General features: G+C 39.6%; 1 protein-coding gene across 8 annotated transcripts in view; it reads right to left on the bottom strand.

Moving 5' to 3' along the window:
* TMOD1 (tropomodulin 1) overlaps positions 1-20,276 on the bottom strand; it is a 151,782-nt gene that overhangs the window by 118,040 nt on the left and 13,466 nt on the right. The window contains exon 1 of one of the 8 annotated variants that reach the window (XM_056519034.1): positions 15,439-15,455. The exons of 5 other annotated variants lie outside the window; for them this stretch is intronic. The gene's annotated coding sequence lies outside the window, so the exon portion shown is untranslated. Of the gene's footprint in view, positions 1-14,789; positions 15,014-15,046; positions 15,146-15,438; positions 15,456-20,276 lie in introns of those variants that run through there. 2 more of the 8 variants (XM_056519017.1, XM_056519009.1) reach the window with 2 other exon arrangements.

A 20,276-nucleotide genomic window follows, 5' to 3' on the forward strand; every position in this document is an offset into this window, starting at 1 on the left:
CCCCTACAATATCAGGCAGCTCCCCCCCCCACAATATCAGGCAGCTCCCCCCAACAATATTAGGCAGCTCCCCCCCCCACAATATTAGGCAGCTCCCCCCCTCCCCACAATATCAGGCAGCTCCCCCCAACAATATTAGGCAGCTCCCCCCCCCCCACAATATCAGGCAGCTCCCCCCAACAATATTAGGCAGCTCCCCCCCCCCAACAATATTAGGCAGCTCCCCCCCCCCACAATATCAGGCATCTCCCCCCAACAATATTAGGCAGCTCCCCCCCCCAACAATATTAGGCAGCTCCCCCCCCCCAACAATATTAGGCAGCTCCCCCCCCCCCACAATATTAGGCAGCTCCCCCCACATTTGTAGGCAGCTCCCCCCCACATTAGGTCAGGAGTTCCCCCACCCCACAGACATACAGCTTCCAGCCATATACAGTGTATGGCTGGAGGCTGTACTGCTGCCCCCACAGTGTTACGGTCACCGCTCCTCTGGCCCGGGGTCACATCTACTGCTATGGCCTATGGACCATAGCAGTAGGTGCCGTGACCAGAGGAGCGGTGACCGGAACACTGAAGAAGATGACACGGTCACTTACCAGGCCCCGGCCAGCGTGCGTTCTCCCGCGACGATCCTGCGGTCCTCCTGCGTCTCTATGGTTGTACGCACGGGACGTCAGTGACGTCCCGTGCGTACGACCATAGAGGCGGAGAAGCGAAGGACCGAAGGAGGATCGCGGGAGGATCGCAGGAGGACGCCGGGGAATGGTGAGTGACCGGCGGACATCCTTATGTCCCGAAAAGATTTTTTGGGACACAGGGATGTCCGGGATAGGATTAGGAATACTTCTTTTTATGTGCCCGGGCCGGCTCCCGTGTGTGGCTGCAGGCGGGGGCCGACCAGAGCATATAAAAACTAATACTGTGTACTAAAAACCAGGGGGCCTCCAGCTGTTGTAAAACTACAACTCCCAGCATGCCCGGACAGACTTTGCCGGTCCGGGCATGCTGGGAGTTGTAGTTTCACAACAGCTGGAGGCCCCCTGGTTTTTAGTACACAGTATTAGTTTTTATATGCTCTGGTCGGCCCCCGCCTGCAGCCACACACGGGAGCCGGCCCGGGCACATAAAAAGAAGTATTCCTAATCCTATCCCGGAGAGCGCAAACCCCCCCCCCCCAGATGTTGCAGCCGGCCCCCCCTGCACCCCCCATGAGTGCCTCTGCCACTGGCAGTGTTTGTAACTTGTGCATTTTTTGTTGTTTCGGCATTTTGCCGAAATAGCTATTTTCGGCCGATATGTATCGGTGCATCCCTAACAGAAATGCATATTGCTCTCTATTGCATTCTCAGTATTTTAATTGTATTTTAGGATTTGCCTTTCTTTTGGTGAGACTGGAGAACTTACAAAGATTCTCAGATGTCTTTTTATGAAGATTTATGTTATATAGTTTGAATACCATGTTATAAACATATTATTTACCAATATAAAATAACGTATTCCTTACTACTACTTTTTTTTTTAATTTTTCCACAAGAAAACAAATATAGGGAAGAAAAATGGAAAAAAAAAATTTTTCCCAATTTGTCAGTTGTTTTTCTTCAGACATTCCCATCTCTAGCCGTAATCATGCTGTTTTGGACAACTATAACTGAATATGAGATTCGCTCATGTTTCGGCCTTAAAGTTACAGCAAAATTAGAATTAGAATTCAATCATTCCCCCCTATTGTCTTTTAATACTATTTTATATTCATTTACATACTTTTTATATTGTTCAAATACTGCTTACATCAATTCCCCCTACTTGCTTCTTCGGTTTCATGAAATGACTTTTAACCTTTACACTGATTCTCTCTGGCTTTGTAATAGAAGCTGAACACAAAAAAAGTGAGCTCATGCTTCCAAAAATACTAGTCTAGATAAGAAATTTGATAACTTTATCCATCCTTAAGCTTCATAAAGGTTTCCCTGTGGTAATGTACACTGCTCAAAAAAACATAAAGGGAACACTAAGATAACACATCCTAGATCTCAATGAACTAATTGTATGAAATACTTTTGTCTTTACATAGTTGAATGTGTTGACAACAAAATCACACACAAATTTTCAATGGAAATCAAATTAATCAACCCATGGAGGTCTGGATATGGAGTCACACTCAAAATCAAAGTGGAAAACCACACTACAGGCTGATCCAACTTTGATGTAATGTCCTTAAAGCAAGTCGAAATGAAGTTTGTGTGTCTCCATGTGCCCGTATGACCTCCCTACAATGCCTGGGCATGCTCCTGATGGGGTGGCGGGTGGTCTCCTGAGGGATGTGCTCCCAGACCTGGACTAAAGCATCCGTCAACTCCTGGACAGTCTGTGGTGCAACATGGCATTGGTGGATGGAGCCAGACATGATGTCCCAGATGTGCTCAATCGGATTCAGGTCTGGGGAACGGGCGGGCCAGTCCATAGCATCAATGCCTTCCTCTTGCAGGAACTGCTGACACACTCCAGCCACATGAGGTCTAGCATTGTCTTGCATTAGGAGGAACCCAGGGCCAACCGCACCAACATATGGTCTCACAAGGGGTCTGAGGATCTCATCTCGGTACCTAATGGCAATCAGGCTACCTCTAGCAAGCAAATGGAGGGCTCTGCGGCCTCCCAAAGAAATGCCACCCCACACCATTACTAACCCACCGCCAAACTGGTCATGCTGGGGGATGTTGCAGGCAGCAGAACGTTCTCCACAGCTTCTCCAGACTCTGTCACATGTTCTCAGTGTGAACCTGCATTCATCTGTGAAGAGCACAGGGCGCCAGTGGCGAATTTGCCAATCTTGGTGTTCTCTGGCAAATGCCAAACGTCCTGCATGGTGTTTGGCTGTAAGCACAACCCCCATCTGTGGACGTCGGGCCTTCATACCACCATCATGGAGTCTGTTTCTGACCGTTTGAGTGGACACATGCACATTTGTGGCCTGCTGGAGGTCATTTTGCAGGGCTCTGGCAGTGCTCCTTCTGCTCCTCCTTGCACAAAGGCGGAGGTAGCGGTCCTGCTGCTGGGTTGTTGCCCTCCTATGGCCTCCTCCATGTCTCCTGATGTACTAGCCTGTCTCCTGGTAGTGCCTCCATGCTCGTCACACTACGCTGACAGACACAGCAAACCATCTTGCCACAGCTTGCATTAATGTGCCATCCTGGATGAGCTGCACTACCTGAGCCACTTGTGGGTTGTACAATGCGTCTCATGCTACCACTATAGTGAAAGCACCGCCAGCATTCAAAAGTGACCAAAACATCAGCCAGGAAGCATAGGAACTGAGAAGTGGTCTGTGGTCACCACCTGCAGAACCACTCCTTTATTGGGGGTGTCTTGCTAATTGCCTATAATTTCCACCTGTTGTCTGTTCCATTTGCACAAAAGCATGTGAAATTGATTGTCAATCAGTGTTGCTTTCTGAGTGGACAGTGTGATTTCACAGAAGTGTGATTGACTTGGAGTTACATTGTGCTGTATAAGTGTTCCCTTTACATTAACAGTCCTGTAATACACAGGTAGATCACAGCTTAACATGCAAGTTATAGATAGTCAACAAACACAAGACATAACTTGAAGGTGCTTGGCCCCTATGGAAAATCTGTAATGGGGTATCAGCTATAGTGCTTCATTTAAAGTACTGGTCTCTTCATATAGGAAAGACCTTATGGACCCCCTCAGACTCATGGGCCCAAGTGCAACTGCGCCCTCTTCATGCCCTATTTATGCACCTACCAACAAAGAAAGAATATAAAATATAAAAGCTTGGGTGACATATGAAGTTGGAGGTCAAAGTATGTCTCCTGCTGACAAGGATATGAACCTGAGGAAAGCAATATTCAAGTGCTGAAATGTATTGTTTTTCCATTAAAATATTGTTCTCCTCACCCTATGTAGTCCATTGAGTTCTCTTGTACCTTTATTAACACTCATCAATTACATTTTTGTAAAAAAAAAATTATTGCAGTACGCAAATTATGGCATTTGGTGCACTGGGGGTGTACTTAACCTCCTGTTCACCACTAGGCCAGCCTGCTAGATCCAGAAATATACATATGTACATTCATCCTCCTCCTTTGCTGTGTCATGGCGGAATACAGTGCTGAAATCTTGCGGCTGCACAATACAACATAGAACCAGCGTTGCATCGGAGGAGAATGGAATTGTTGTTACCTGAGCTGGCAGTTGGGCTTCGAGGTGCACTTAGGACCCCAGTGCATATTGTTATTATATTTTACAAAAAACTGAGAAATGGAGAGAGTTAAAGAGGATCGGTGGCAAACCCCCCCCCCCCTCAAATGATATTGCATTATAATTATATATCTTATCTGATCAAACACCTTTTTACAGTTCCTTGATATGCCCTTCTGTTCCCGAAATACATAGGTTTCAGGGCAATTCAGAAAATCAGTCTAGTGTGAACTTAATTTTAATAATGAGAGTGAAAGGTGATGGGTGGGATTATACCGTCGGGAGAGTGACTAATACACACCCCCCTAACTGTATAACTGTGGCCTGCTATTCACTCCTATTATTAAAATTAAGTTCACACCCATCTGACTGATCCCTGATTTGTCAGATACAACGACATAGTTCCGGAACAGAAGGGCATATCAAGAAACTGTAAAAAGGTGAGTAATCGGAGTACCCTAAGATATTAAACACAATAAAATCTCAAATTTTGGGGGATGGACACAGGTTCTCTTTAATAAACTTACCATGGTCATCACTGTCAGAAGTGCTATCAGTCTATTCCAGCAGATTCCCATTGACTAACTGGCTGCTAGTTTTTCTGTAAGGCCGGGTCCACACGGCTGAAAATGTGCAGTATGTCCACTCTGAAAACATGGACATTTGAATAATCTCGCCGGTGCTAGAACAGCTCAGAAATGCACTGTTTCATAGACAGCAATGCATTTCCGAGTGGAATCCACAGAAAGAATGGGAAAGTCTATCCTTTTTGCTGGAATCAGGATTTCTACAGCAGAAACATCTGCCACCCAAATTCCACAGTGGGTGGCAAATTCCACAGTGAAAAAGAAACCCATTGAAATGAAGTACATTCCACCGTGTGAACATACCCTAAAAGGGATTTTCCATGATTTAATATTGATGGCCTATTAACCCCTTCCCGTTATAGGAGGTACGCATATACATCCCAGCACCCAACAAGTTCACACGCTGGGATATATGCATACGTCCTAGCGATCTCCTGCACTGCCGGCGGAGGGACCCGGCTGTCAATCACAACTGGAGTCCTGCCGCAGCTGCCGGGGCCGCGATCGCATTAACCCCACAGATGCCGTGATCAATCCTGATCACTGATCTATGGTGTTGAGAGGGGGAACGCACTCCCCCTGTTAAGCAATGGTGGCGCCGCGGTACGATCACAGGTCGCCATAGGTTGCTATGGCAACAGGAGGTCAGATCATGACCTCCTGTCTGCCTGCTACAGAAGCCTTTGAGATTCAGCCACAGGCTGGATCACAAAGGCTGTACAGTGTGCAGCTGATCGGGTCATACTGTGCTGCAATACAAATGTATTGCAGCATAGTATAACCTGTAAAAAGTGTAATAAATAAAATAAAAAGTTCTTAAATAAAAGTATGAAGTTAAAAAAAAAATGCCTCTTTCCCAATAAAAGCCCTGTATTATCACCAAAAAAGATCAAAAACACAAATGATATACATAATAGGTATTGCCACGTCCAAAATGATGTGTACTATAAAACTATAATGTAAATTATCCTGCACGGTGAAAGCACAAAAAAACAACAATAAAGCGCAAAATTTGCCAATTTAGGTACAAATAGCGGAATAAAAAAGATCAAAAGGTAGCATGTATCACAAAAATGATATCAATAAAAAGTACAGCTCATCCGCAAAAAATAAGCCCTTATTCAATGGTGAATGTAGATATGTGTAGCTCAACCACAGAAAAATGAGCGAGGTTAACTAAAAGCTCTCCCCCACAGAGAGATGCAGAAAAGTGAAAAAATAGAATATTAGTCCTCAGCTCAATATCAGAAAAAAGATTAATGGGGGATGTCTGGTATCAATAATAGAGAAAAAACACAATTAGCGTATAAATGGTATTTAATAAATATTAAATAGTGCGTTCCCGCAGGGCCCTACGGTAGCGCACAATTAGTTAAAAAAGAAATATAAAATACAACAAGTAGTTACACTACAGAGCGAGTGTATCTATTAGGCTAACAGCCGTATAATGATACACTGGATGATACACTGGGTGATGGTATGTTAAAGTGTTACTCTGATCAGAATAATAGTAAATTCAGTGTGCACAAAAATAAGAAAAAAAAAAAATAATAATAATAATAAAACGTTTCTCCTGGAAAGAAAAATGGTTTGATAGAAAAAATGGATGATACAAGAAAAATAAGTCCTGAAAAATAGGTCCTGAAAGTGAAAAGTAACAGTCCTGTAAATGGTGGAGTTATGACCTGTAGGATGGATCCTATAATTGGCCTAAAATAATGTCCTGCAAAAAAACGTACACTGTATATGGTGATACCATATGAATTGTTTGAATAGTGGATATTGCAATCAAATCGCTGTTGCCGGTTTCTCCACTCCACAGCCTACAAATAGAAATAAAGTCACTGGCACGATTGTGCCATTCACCGCACCGCTGATGGACAGATGGATGATGAACGAATGAGCTCTAGCCGGGGCGGCGTGATGGTCGCGGGATAGACAGCCGTTCTCACCGGCGAGCTGTCCCTTGGCGTCAGGTATACTCTAGCCGGGGCGGAGTGTTGGTCGCAGAATATCCAGCCGCTCTCACCGGCGAGTTAACTCTTGGCGTCTGACGTAGCAGGTCAGCTGATGGCAGGTCAGCTGACCTTGTGCGGGAGGTTAGTTGGTGCTAAATGATGTTGTATAGTAATGCTGCATGCAGATAGAGATGTTGATCCAATGGTGGAGGGTTCAACACGGTTCAGCGGATGAATTTAAGTACCGGACCATGTAATGAATGGATAGTGGATGAAGTCTCTCCAGAGAGGAACTATCCGATGGATGCTTGTATAACCGCAGCTGTAGTGTGAACTAGACCAATAAAAGAGGCTCAATCTCAGTCACCAAGCGCGTTTCGGGGTTCAGAGCAGATAAGTAATACCCCTTCCTCAGTGGTGTATGACCATATGCGGTCTCTGTTCGTTTTTATAGGCCTCCAAACAATTAGAATTATATCTAAGACCAGGTAAGGATTAGTGGCATGAACTCTGACTATCAGGTAAAAGAAAAAATCCGACATGGGTGATATGTCTAAGTGAGAGAATATACCAACATAATTTTCTATGATATATCAAGCAAGTGATTATATATATTTATATAGAACATTACACAATATATATAACATATCTGATATAATTCAAATAAGAATAAAAATGAAATAAAGATAAATATAAGTAATATAAATATAAGTAGAGTGATTCTTGAAAATTAATAATAAAATAAATGAATTAAATTAAAAGTAAATACTATTGAAAAAAGAAGAAAAAAGAAAAATATGAATACAATGTAATAGAATGAAAAAGAATAAAAAATAAATAAAAATAAAAATAAAAATAATAATAATGATAAAAATAGAGATGAAAAATAATAACAAAAATAAAAATAAATGTTAATAAAAATAAAAATAAATATAAATAATAATAAATAAAAAATAAAGAATATATAAAATATAAAAATTAAATAAAAAATAATAAAATCAAAAAATGTAAAAATGTGAATAGAAAATAAAAAATAAATAAAAATAAAATAAAAATATAAATAAATAAATGTAAAAATAATAAAAATAAGAAAATATGGAAAATACAGAAAGAAAATGGTGAAAATAATGATAACCAGGAAAGAATCATTGGTGGACAGGGTACAATACAGGAGACTAGGGAATAGCATGTAATATTATCTGGAACATCGAATAAGATATTTCTAAAGAAAACCAAATAGTTCTAAATTGGAATTAAGGCCTTTGGGTTCAAGACTTTCAAATTCAAAGATTTTTTGGGCTTCAGCTCTAGACATACGAGTTAGGTAACTCCCTCCCCTCCAATCTTAGAAATGGCTTGAATTCCGACAAATATGAGTCCAGTGGGGTCTCTATTGTGAACTTGGGCAAAATGACACGACAAAGGATGTTTCATGCAGCCTTTTCTAATGTTGTATATGTGCTCAGAGATCCTAACTCTAAGGGGTCTTTTTGTTCTGCCAATGTATTGTCTATTACAATTGCATTGTAACATATATAGGACACCCTTGGTGGTACAGGTGATCAAACTCGGTATTTGCCATTTGAAACCATTGGTGGTAGATGTCACCTCCAGTGTTTTCTTTGCGCCACCTAATTGAAGGCAAATTGGACATGTACCACAACGGAAGAACCCTTTGGTGGTCAGCCACGTGGATGATTTCTGAGAGGTTGGTTTTTTGACAGATGGAGCTATAGTGATACCTAGATTGGGGGCTTTAGTGTAGACTATCTGTGGTCGGGATGGCATCAAGTTCCCTATCAGTTTGTCCTGTTGGGCCAGGTGCCAATGTTTGGATATGATGTGTTCCATTCTTTTGTAATCCCTATTAAACGGTAGAATAATCCTAATAGGTTGATCATTCATTTCTGGATTATCATCGACAGTAAAAAAGGATGCCCTATCTAATTTGTTGACCTCATCTAATGCCTTATTTAACACATGTTGTGGATATTCTTTCTCTAAAAATTGTGAAGTCAAAAATTTGGCTTCCTCCTGAAAATCGATATCTGATGTGCAGTTACGTTTCAGACGTCTATACTGTCCTTTTGGGACATTGATTAGCCATCTAGGTAGATGGCAACTATTGAATTTGATGTAACTATTTTTTGCCGTGGGTTTTGTATATGTTTTACAATGAAGTTTTGAATTCACTGGGAAAATTTCTATGTCCAAAAATTCTATCTTGGTTTTACTGTATTTAGAAGTAAATTTCAAGTTACGATCATTATTGTTGATGCCGAGGATGAAGTTGTCCAACTCACACTGGGTGCCCCTCCAAATTAAGATAATGTCATCTATATAACGTTGCCATAGCACCAGGCTCGCGCCGAGTATGGGGGTGATGGTGGAGTCCTCCCATGCCGCCATGAATAAATTGGCGTAACTCGGCGCGAACCTGGTGCCCATGGCAGTGCCTGTTTGCTGCAAAGATCTTTAAAATATGTTAAACCCAAAACATACAATACTAGTATGAGAGAAAAGAAAGCTATTCAGGATTTACAGTCCTTGGCCGACATAACTATCCGCCCTGCGGATAAGGGTGGGGCCGTGGTTGTCCTGAACACGATTGACTACAACCATGAATGTTTAAGACAGTTACAGGATGCAAAGACATATAAAAAATTAATAAGTGACCCCACTTCCATCTATAGCAAACAATTAAGCAATTTATGCCATACTGCTTTGGAAAATGGAATTATCACCGAGGATGAGTCTAAATTCATACTGGGTACCCCTGAACGTTTACCTATTTTTTATTGTCTACCAAAAACTCACAAAAAATTTTTTAATCCACCTGGGCGTCCGATTGTCTCTGGTATAGGTTCTTTGACATCAAATCTTTCACAATTTGTTGACCGTTTTCTGCAACCTTTTGTTCAGAAGACTGATTATTATCTAAAGGACACTACACAGATTATCAAATTACTTGAACACTTTACTTGGTCACCTGATCACATTTTAGCGACATTAGATGTTAGCTCTTTATACACTATTATAGATCACCAACAAGGGATAGAGTCAGTCAAAAAATTTTTGGAGAAAGGAGATATTCCATTAGAACAAACACAATATATCACATCTGCGATAGAATTCATACTCACTCACAATTATTTTTACTTTGATGGCACTTATTATTTGCAGCAAACAGGCACTGCCATGGGCACCAGGTTCGCGCCGAGTTACGCCAATTTATTAATAGCGGCATGGGAGGACTCCACCATCACCCCCATACTCGGCGCGAGCCTGGTGCTATGGCAACGTTATATAGATGACATTATCTTAATTTGGAGGGGCACCCAGTGTGAGTTGGACGACTTCATCCTCGGCATCAACAATAATGATCGTAACTTGAAATTTACTTCTAAATACAGTAAAACCAAGATAGAATTTTTGGACATAGAAATTTTCCCAGTGAATTCAAAACTTCATTGTAAAACATATACAAAACCCACGGCAAAAAATAGTTACATCAAATTCAATAGTTGCCATCTACCTAGATGGCTAATCAATGTCCCAAAAGGACAGTATAGACGTCTGAAACGTAACTGCACATCAGATATCGATTTTCAGGAGGAAGCCAAATTTTTGACTTCACAATTTTTTGAGAAAGAATATCCATAACATGTGTTAAATAAGGCATTAGATGAGGTCAACAAATTAGATAGGGCATCCTTTTTTACTGTCGATGATAATCCAGAAATTAATGATCAACCTATTAGGATTATTCTACCGTTTAATAGGGATTACAAAAGAATGGAACACATCATATCCAAACATTGGCACCTGGCCCAACAGGACAAACTGATAGGGAACTTGATGCCATCCCGACCGCAGATAGTCTACACTAAAGCCCCCAATCTAGGTATCACTATAGCTCCATCTGTCAAAAAACCAACCTCTCAGAAATCATCCACGTGGCTGACCACCAAAGGGTTCTTCCGTTGTGGTACATGTCCAATTTGCCTTCAATTAGGTGGCGGAAAGAAAACACTGGAGGTGACATCTACCACCAATGGTTTCAAATGGCAAATACCGAGTTTGATCACCTGTACCACCAAGGGTGTCCTATATATGTTACAATGCAATTGTAATAGACAATACATTGGCAGAACAAAAAGACCCCTTAGAGTTAGGATCTCTGAGCACATATACAACATTAGAAAAGGCTGCATGAAACATCCTTTGTCGTGTCATTTTGCCCAAGTTCACAATAGAGACCCCACTGGACTCATATTTGTCGGAATTCAAGCCATTTCTAAGGATTGGAGGGGAGGGAGTTACCTAACTCGTATGTCTAGAGCTGAAGCCCAAAAAATCTTTGAATTTGAAAGTCTTGAACCCAAAGGCCTTAATTCCAATTTAGAACTATTTGGTTTTCTTTAGAAATATCTTATTCGATGTTCCAGATAATATTACATGCTATTCCCTAGTCTCCTGTATTGTACCCTGTCCACCAATGATTCTTTCCTGGTTATCATTATTTTCACCATTTTCTTTCTGTATTTTCCATATTTTCTTATTTTTATTATTTTTACATTTATTTATTTTTATTTTAATTTTATTTTTATTTATTTTTTATTTTCTATTCACATTTTTACATTTTTTGATTTTATTATTTTTTATTTAATTTTTATATTTTATATATTCTTTATTTTTTATTTTTTATTATTTATATTTATTTTTATTTTTATTAACATTTATTTTTATTTTTGTTATTATTTTTCATCTCTATTTTTATCATTATTATTATTTTTATTTTTATTTATTTTTTATTCTTTTTCATTCTATTACATTGTATTCATATTTTTCTTTTTTCTTCTTTTTTCAATAGTATTTACTTTTAATTTAATTCATTTATTTTATTATTAATTTTCAAGAATCACTCTACTTATATTTATATTACTTATATTTATCTTTATTTCATTTTTATTCTTATTTGAATTATATCAGATATGTTATATATATTGTGTAATGTTCTATATAAATATATATAATCACTTGCTTGATATATCATAGAAAATGATGTTGGTATATTCTCTCACTTAGACATATCACCCATGTCGGATTTTTTCTTTTACCTGATAGTCAGAGTTCATGCCACTAATCCTTACCTGGTCTTAGATATAATTCTAATTGTTTGGAGGCCTATAAAAACGAACAGAGACCGCATATGGTCATACACCACTGAGGAAGGGGTATTACTTATCTGCTCTGAACCCCGAAACGCGTTTGGTGACTGAGATTGAGCCTCTTTTATTGGTCTAGTTCACACTACAGCTGCGGTTATACAAGCATCCATCGGATAGTTCCTCTCTGGAGAGACTTCATCCACTATCCATTCATTACATGGTCCGGTACTTAAATTCATCCGCTGAACCGGTGTTGAACCCTCCACCATTGGATCAACATCTCTATCTGCATGCAGCATTACTATACAACATCATTTAGCACCAACTAACCTCCCGCACAAGGTCAGCTGACCTGCCATCAGCTGACCTGCTACGTCAGACGCCAAGAGTTAACTCGCCGGTGAGAGCGTCTGGATATTCTGCGACCAACACTCCGCCCCGGCTAGAGTATACCTGACGCCAAGGGACAGCTCGCCGGTGAGAACGGCTGTCTATCCCGCGACCATCACGCCGCCCCGGCTAGAGCTCATTCGTTCATCATCCATCTGTCCATCAGCGGTGCGGTGAGTGGCACAATCGTGCCAGTGACTTTATTTCTATTTGTAGGCTGTGGAGTAGAGAAACCGGCAACAGCGATTTGATTGCAATATCCACTATTCAAACAATTCATATGGTATCACCATATACAGTGTACGTTTTTTTGCAGGACATTATTTTTTGCAGGACATTATTTTAGGCCAATTATAGGATCCATCCTACAGGTCATAACTCCACCATTTACAGGACTGTTACTTTTCACTTTCAGGACCTATTTTTCAGGACTTATTTTTCTTGTATCATCCATTTTTTCTATCAAACCATTTTTCTTTCCAGGAGGAACGTTTTATTATTATTATTATTTTTTTTCTTATTTTTGTGCACACTGAATTTACTATTATTCTGATCAGAGTAACACTTTAACATACCATCACCCAGTGTATCATCCAGTGTATCATTATACGGCTGTTTGCCTAATAGATACACTCGCTCTGTAGTGTAACTACTTGTTGTATTTTATATTTCTTTTTTAACTAATTGTGCCCTACCGTAGGGCCCTGTGGGAACGCACTATTTAATATTTATTAAATACCATTTATACACTAATTGTGTTTTTTCTCTATTATTGATACCAGACATCCCCCATTAATCTTTTTTCTGATATTGAGCTGAGGACTAATATTCTATTTTTTCCCTTATTCAATGGTGTTGGACCAAAAATTAAAAAGTTACGGCTGTTGGAAAATGAATGGCAGGAAAATAATTTTGCTCAGAAAAGGAAAAAGAACATAGAAAGCTATATAAAATGGGCATCACCATAATCGAACTGACCCACAGAATAAATATAAATATTACTTTTACCGCACAGTGTACACCATAAAATAAAAACACCAGAAATTTTCCAGTTTCTCATAATATTTTGGAGGTTTTTTTACTACAAATGTTGCATGTGTCAACAAAAATGCACCACTTATATAAAGTACAATATGTCACGAAAAAACTACCTCAGAATCGCTCTGCTCAGAAAAAGGGTTCTAAAGTTATTACCATTTAAAGAGACACATGTCAAATAAAAAAAGAGCCTGGTCATTGAGGTAAAAAATGGGTCCATCCTTAAGGGGTTAATATCAGATGAGCAGGATCCAGATCCCGCCACACCACTCCCACCAATAAGCTGATTGACAGGGCTTCAGTGCTTCAGTAAGCACATTTTGAAATCGTTTTGGCTCCTGAGTTAGCAAAAATAAATAAATAAATAAATAAATAATATATATATATATATATATATATATATATATAGCGTGATACAAAAGAGAACACGTGACCCTGACATAAAAGTCCTAATAGACCTATATTTTAAGGTCAATTATTTTGGGATATGTATTTATTTATTGGGAATTAACCACTTGAATTTGGCATTTGTATAGGAATAGTGGGTCTGCCACAGAAAGTTTGGAAACACACTCTGCAATTTTTTGATAAAACACATTAAAAAAATTAACATTTCTCGCTCCATAGTGAATTTTAGGGCCAAAGACGTTGAAGCTATATATTAGCTAGCTATCGATAGGAAATATGAAATGTCATACCCATTTTTTTCACCAATTTTTTCACCTTTTAGTAATGTTTTGTTAAAATTGCAGCACGCTCTAGGTATGACTTTTTTTTCTATAGACTTCTATCTGTGAAACAATTCTAGAAAAAATGCCATAAATATGGATATTGGTGTTTTTTCCAATAGTAAACAAAAGTTGTGTGTGTTCTTAGACTCATGGCTTTTGAGCTATGTTGCTAACTCTTCCTTCACCTAATAAAAGTAATCCCTGCTAAGTGACATGAGAAGAGTGTAGTCAGAAGACTCCTCCATTCTGTTTACATTCCATATGTCAGTATTCTGCCCAGCAGGCATGTTACTATGTACACAGGACAACCCATGGACAGCAGGTCACATTGACATGACAAACAAGAGGTCACACAGAAGTACATTCTCTGTCACAATGTCAAAGTCATATTTACATAAGAATGAATGCAGGTCACACATTTTCAGCTACTATTTCCATCCTGTCTGGGGGATTTACAATGTTTCGTATAAACATACACTTCAGACATTAATAATGGGAAACACTATTCAGCAATAAAAATGACTAAACTGCACTCCTTTTATGTACACTCCTGTATGATATAATACTAACATTTTCCACAGTTATATTGAGAATATATACAACTCCTATTAAATCATGATTTTTTTTTTTTTGTTTTGTTTCATATGTCACCTCTCATCTTGACCTGACCCTTTAAATATATGGTTATTTTACCTCCTGTTATTCTTTTTTCTTTAATACAGTGCTCCCTCAAGTTACAATTTTAATGGGTTCCAGGACGACCATTGTATGTTTAAACCATTGTATCCTGAGAGCATAACTTTATGGAAACCTGGTAATTGGTTCTGAAGCCCCAATATGTCATCCAAAAATTAAGAAAAAGGGAGGATTAAAGAAAATAAGAGAATAAATAAATAAAGCGAGTGCTTAGAAATAAAAGTAATAAAGAGCTGCTGGAAGCTGTAAATTACTGTATGTAGAGAACAGGAGCTTCTTCTAGGTCCTGTACCATAAACACAGTGGGGGAGAGTTATCAAAACCTGTCCAGAGGAAAAGTTGCTGAGTTGCCCATAGCAACCAATCAGATCGCTTCTTTCATTTTTCACAGGCCTTTTGAGAAATGAAAGAAGCAATCTGATTGGTTGCTATGGGCAACTCAGCAACTTTTCCTCTGGACAGGTTTTGATGAATCTTCCAGTGTCCCTATACAAGTAAAATGGAGCCGCCTTCACCTGGTCTCCCAAGGAGCACCTAACCCTGGCACAGGTAAATAGTACAGAACATGTAGTACCTCCCTGTACTGTAGGGAGGCGCTACCAGACTGCAAGTCAGTGCATGCACTTCAGTAATAAAGGAGTTTTACCAGTAAATAGTCCATTCAGATTGATCTCTTCTTCTAGCCATTGACACGTTTCACAGATCTGGACTATCTGTAGCATGTGAGTATGTTAAAGGGGTACTCCGCTGCTAGGCAACTTATCCCCTATCTAAAGGACCTCCCGCAATCTCCATGCATCACCTGGCATTCTGAACGAACGCCAGGTTTCGGCGGCAGTGGTCATGACATCCCACCACGCCCCCTCCAGCTGGTTTGACGTCACTAGGGGGCGTGGCATGATGTCACGACCACTGCCGCCGGAACCTGGCATTCGTTCAGAACGCCGGGTGGTGCGTGGAGATTGCAGGGGTCCCAGCGGTGGGATACCCGCGATGAGGGACAGGGGATAAGATGCCTAGCAGCGGAGTACTCCTTTAAGTATGGTTTCAAGTTACAATGGTCCAGAAAAGACCATTGTATGTTAACCCCTTAAGGACCAAGGGCGTACAGGTACGCCTTTGCTCCCTGGTACTTAAGGACCAAGGGCATACCTGTACGCCCGTGGGAATTTCGGTCCCTGCCGCTTCCTTTCTCAAGCAGCGGCCCCTTGAGAAAGGAAGTGAAACGGCGTTGGGGAGCGGAGAGCAGCACTTTAAACATGGGTAAGCCCAAAAAAGCACCTTATGCACGTCATGACACTTTGTCATAGTTGGTAGCCATGGCACTTTAACTTGTTGGTTATTTATTTGCTGGGAAAGATTCTCCCCAGGTAGGAACATTATCCGGCTGAGGTTCCCAGTGTCTCTACAGGGGACAACATTACTTCAGGTGTAGGTGCATAGAATTTAACTCCAACAGAGTTGTTCCCACATCTAGTGTATAGTGCATGCTCTCTGCATTGTTGTTCGGCCTGTACTTTGAGGTCTTATTTTATTCCAGTGTTATTATGGTCCCATTCCATTGTATTTTAATGTGATTCAATAAAGATATATATTTTTCCAAGCAGCATTTCAGTCACTTTTTGGTTCTTTTTGTATGATTCTTATAATATGTCAACAAAAGTTAGATTTTATTTCCATCATTTACACTTTCAAAATAACAGAAAACTAAAAAATGGCATCTGCAAAAGTTTGGGTACCCTGCAGAATTTATAGCATGCACTGCCCCCTTTGCAAGATCTGGAAGACCAAGAAAAATATCAGACAGAACAGCTTGCAGGATTGTGAGAAAAACAATTCAAAACCCACGTTTGACTGGACAATCCCTCCAGAAAGATCTGGCAGACACTGGAATTGTGGAACACTATTCCACTATAAAGAAATACTTGTACAAATATGGTCTTCATGGAAGAGTCATCAGAAGAAAACCTCTTCTTTGTCCTCACCACAAAAATCAGCATTTGAACTTTGCAAATGAACATATAGACAAGCCTGATGCATTTTGGAAACAAGATCTGTGGACCGATGAGGTTAAAATTTAACTTTTTGGCCGGAATTAGCAAAGGTACGTTTTGGAGAAGAAGGGGAACAGAATTTAATGAAAAGAACCTCTGTCCAACTGTTAAGCATGGGGTGGATCAATCATGCTTTGGGGTTGAATTGTAGCCAGTGGCACAGGGAACATCTCACGAGTAGAAGAAAAAATGCATTCAATAAAATTTCAGCAAATTTTGGATGCTAACTTGATACCATCTGTGAAAAAGCTGAAGTTAAAGAGAGGATGGCTTCTACAAATGGATAATGATCCTAAACACACCTCGAAATCCACAGGGTGATTACATCAAGAGGCGTAAACTGAAGGTTTTGCCATGGCCTTCACAATCTCCTGACCTCAACATAATTGAAAATCTATGGATAGACCTTAAAAGAGCAGTGCATGACAGACAGCCCAGAAATCTCAAAGAACTGGAAGACTTTGGTAAGGAAGAATGGGCAAATATACCTAAAACAAGAATTGAAAGACTCTTGGCTGGCTAGAAAAAAGAGTTTACAAGCTGTGACACATGCCAAAGGGGGCAGTTCAAGATATTAACTCTGCAGGGTGCCCAAACTTTTGCAGACGCCATTGTTTTGTTTTCTGTTAATTTGAAAGTGTACATGATGGAAATAAAATCTAACTTTTGTTGACATATTATAAGAATGTCTAATCTGCAATTTGATGCCTTTTGGAGATGTTTCCATCTTTCCTTGACTTCTTTATGCACATTAATACCAAATTTTTTAATTGGGGTGCCCAAACTTTTGATCCCCACTGTATCACTCCTTGCTATAATGACCTTGGGGGCATTCAACTGGTCCACGACGACCAATCCACTTTCCAGGAAACTGTTCATCTAGGAATGCTCGGACCTGACACCCATAATGTGGTGGTGCACCATCTTGCTGGAAAAACTCGGGGAACGTGCCAGCTTCAGTGGATAAAGAGGGAAACACATCATCATGTAGGCCACTGGATATGCAAAATTGCTACATGATGATGAGTTTCCCTTTTTATGCACTGAAGGTGGCAAGTTCCCTGAGTTTTTCCAGCAAGATGGTGCACCACCACATTGGCCCTCATTTACTATTCTAAACCCGACTTGTTTTTTCGTTTTTTTTTTGTCGCATCTTTGTCTGCGACATGTCTCAGACATCGTGCGCCAGTCTGCGACACGATGCAACATTTTTTCTTGACGGACCCGATTTGGATTCTCCCAACCCCGAAAAAGGGGCGTAACCCGACATTTCTGAGCTTTCCCACGTATTTATAAAGCTTTCCAACCCGAATTTGTTGAATTGTTGTGGATTTTTTCCCGACAACTCAGAGGAGTTGGAAACCAAAACCAAAAAACCCCACGTGCGACAAACAGGATGCGACATAATAATAAATACCAGGGGAAAAAAGCAGTCGGGTAAGAAAGCAACATAGACTTACAACCCGATTTTCTAAGTAAATGAGGGCCATTATGGGTGTCAGGTCCGAGCATTCCTAGATGAACAGTTTCCTGGAAAGTGGATTGGTCGTCGTGGGCCAGTTGAATGGCCCCCAAGGTCTCCCGATCTGACCCCCTTAGACTTTTATCTTTGGGGTCATCTGAAGGCAATTGTCTATGCTGTGAAGATGCGAGATGTGCAGCACCTGAAACTATGGATACTGGAAGCCTGTGCTCGCATTTCTCCTGCGGTGTTGCTATCAGTGTGTGAAGAGTGGGAGAAGAGGGTTGCATTGAAAACCCAACACAATGGGCAGCACATTGAACACATTTTATAAGTGGTCAGAAAGTTGTAAATAACTCATGAAAGAATAAAGTTACGTTAAAATCAAGCACATCATTGTGTTTCTTGTGAAATTCCCAATAAGATTGATGTGTCACATGACCCTCTTCCTATTGAAAAAACAAAAGTTAGATTCAAAATGTCCGACTTCAAAATGGCCACCATGGTCACCACCGTCTTGAAAAGTTTCCCCCCTCACATATACTAATGTGCCACAAACAGGAAGTTAATATCACCAACCATTCCCATTTTATTAAGGTGTATCCATAGAAATGGCCCACCCTGTAGTATCACTCCTTGCTATAGTGTAGTATCACTCATTGCTATAGTGTAGTATCATACATTGCTATAGTGTAGTATCACACATTGCTATAGTGTAGTATCATACATTGCTATAGTGTAGTATCATACATTGCTATAGTGTAGTATCATACATTGCTATAGTGTAGTATCATACATTGCTATAGTGTAGTATCATACATTGCTATAGTGTAGTATCATACATTGCTATAGTGTAGTATCATACATTGCTATAGTGTAGTATCATACAGTGCTATAGTGTAGTATCATACATTGCTATAGTGTAGTATCATACATTGCTATAGTGTAGTATCATACATTGCTGTAGTGTAGTATCATACATTGCTATAGTGTAGTATCATACAGTGCTATAGTGTAGTATCATACATTGCTATAGTGTAGTATCATACATTGCTGTAGTGTAGTATCATACATTGCTGTAGTGTAGTATCATACATTGCTATAGTGTAGTATCATACATTGCTATAGTGTAGTATCATACAGTGCTATAGTGTAGTATCATACATTGCTATAGTGTAGTATCATACATTGCTATAGTGTAGTATCATACATTGCTATAGTGTAGTATCATACATTGCTATAGTGTAGTATCATACATTGCTATAGTGTAGTATCATACATTGCTATAGTGTAGTATCATACATTGCTATAGTGTAGTATCATACATTGCTATAGTGTAGTATCATACATTGCTATAGTGTAGTATCATACATTGCTATAGTGTAGTATCATACATTGCTATAGTGTAGTATCATACATTGCTATAGTGTAGTATCATACATTGCTATAGTGTAGTATCATACATTGCTATAGTGTAGTATCATACATTGCTATAGTGTAGTATCATACATTGCTATAGTGTAGTATCATACATTGCTATAGTGTAGTATCATACATTGCTATAGTGTAGTATCATACATTGCTATAGTGTAGTATCATACATTGCTATAGTGTAGTATCATACATTGCTATAGTGTAGTATCATACATTGCTATAGTGTAGTATCATACATTGCTATAGTGTAGTATCATACATTGCTATAGTGTAGTATCATACATTGCTATAGTGTAGTATCATACATTGCTATAGGGTAGTATCACACATTGCTATAGTGTAGTATCATACATTGCTATAGTGTAGTATCATACATTGCTATAGTGTAGTATCATACATTGCTATAGTGTAGTATCATACATTGCTATAGTGTAGTATCATACATTGCTATAGTGTAGTATCATACATTGCTATAGTGTAGTATCATACATTGCTATAGTGTAGTATCATACATTGCTATAGTGTAGTATCATA

Source organism: Hyla sarda, chromosome 1 (assembly GCF_029499605.1).
Source record: "Hyla sarda isolate aHylSar1 chromosome 1, aHylSar1.hap1, whole genome shotgun sequence".
Lineage (NCBI taxonomy): Eukaryota > Metazoa > Chordata > Amphibia > Anura > Hylidae > Hyla > Hyla sarda.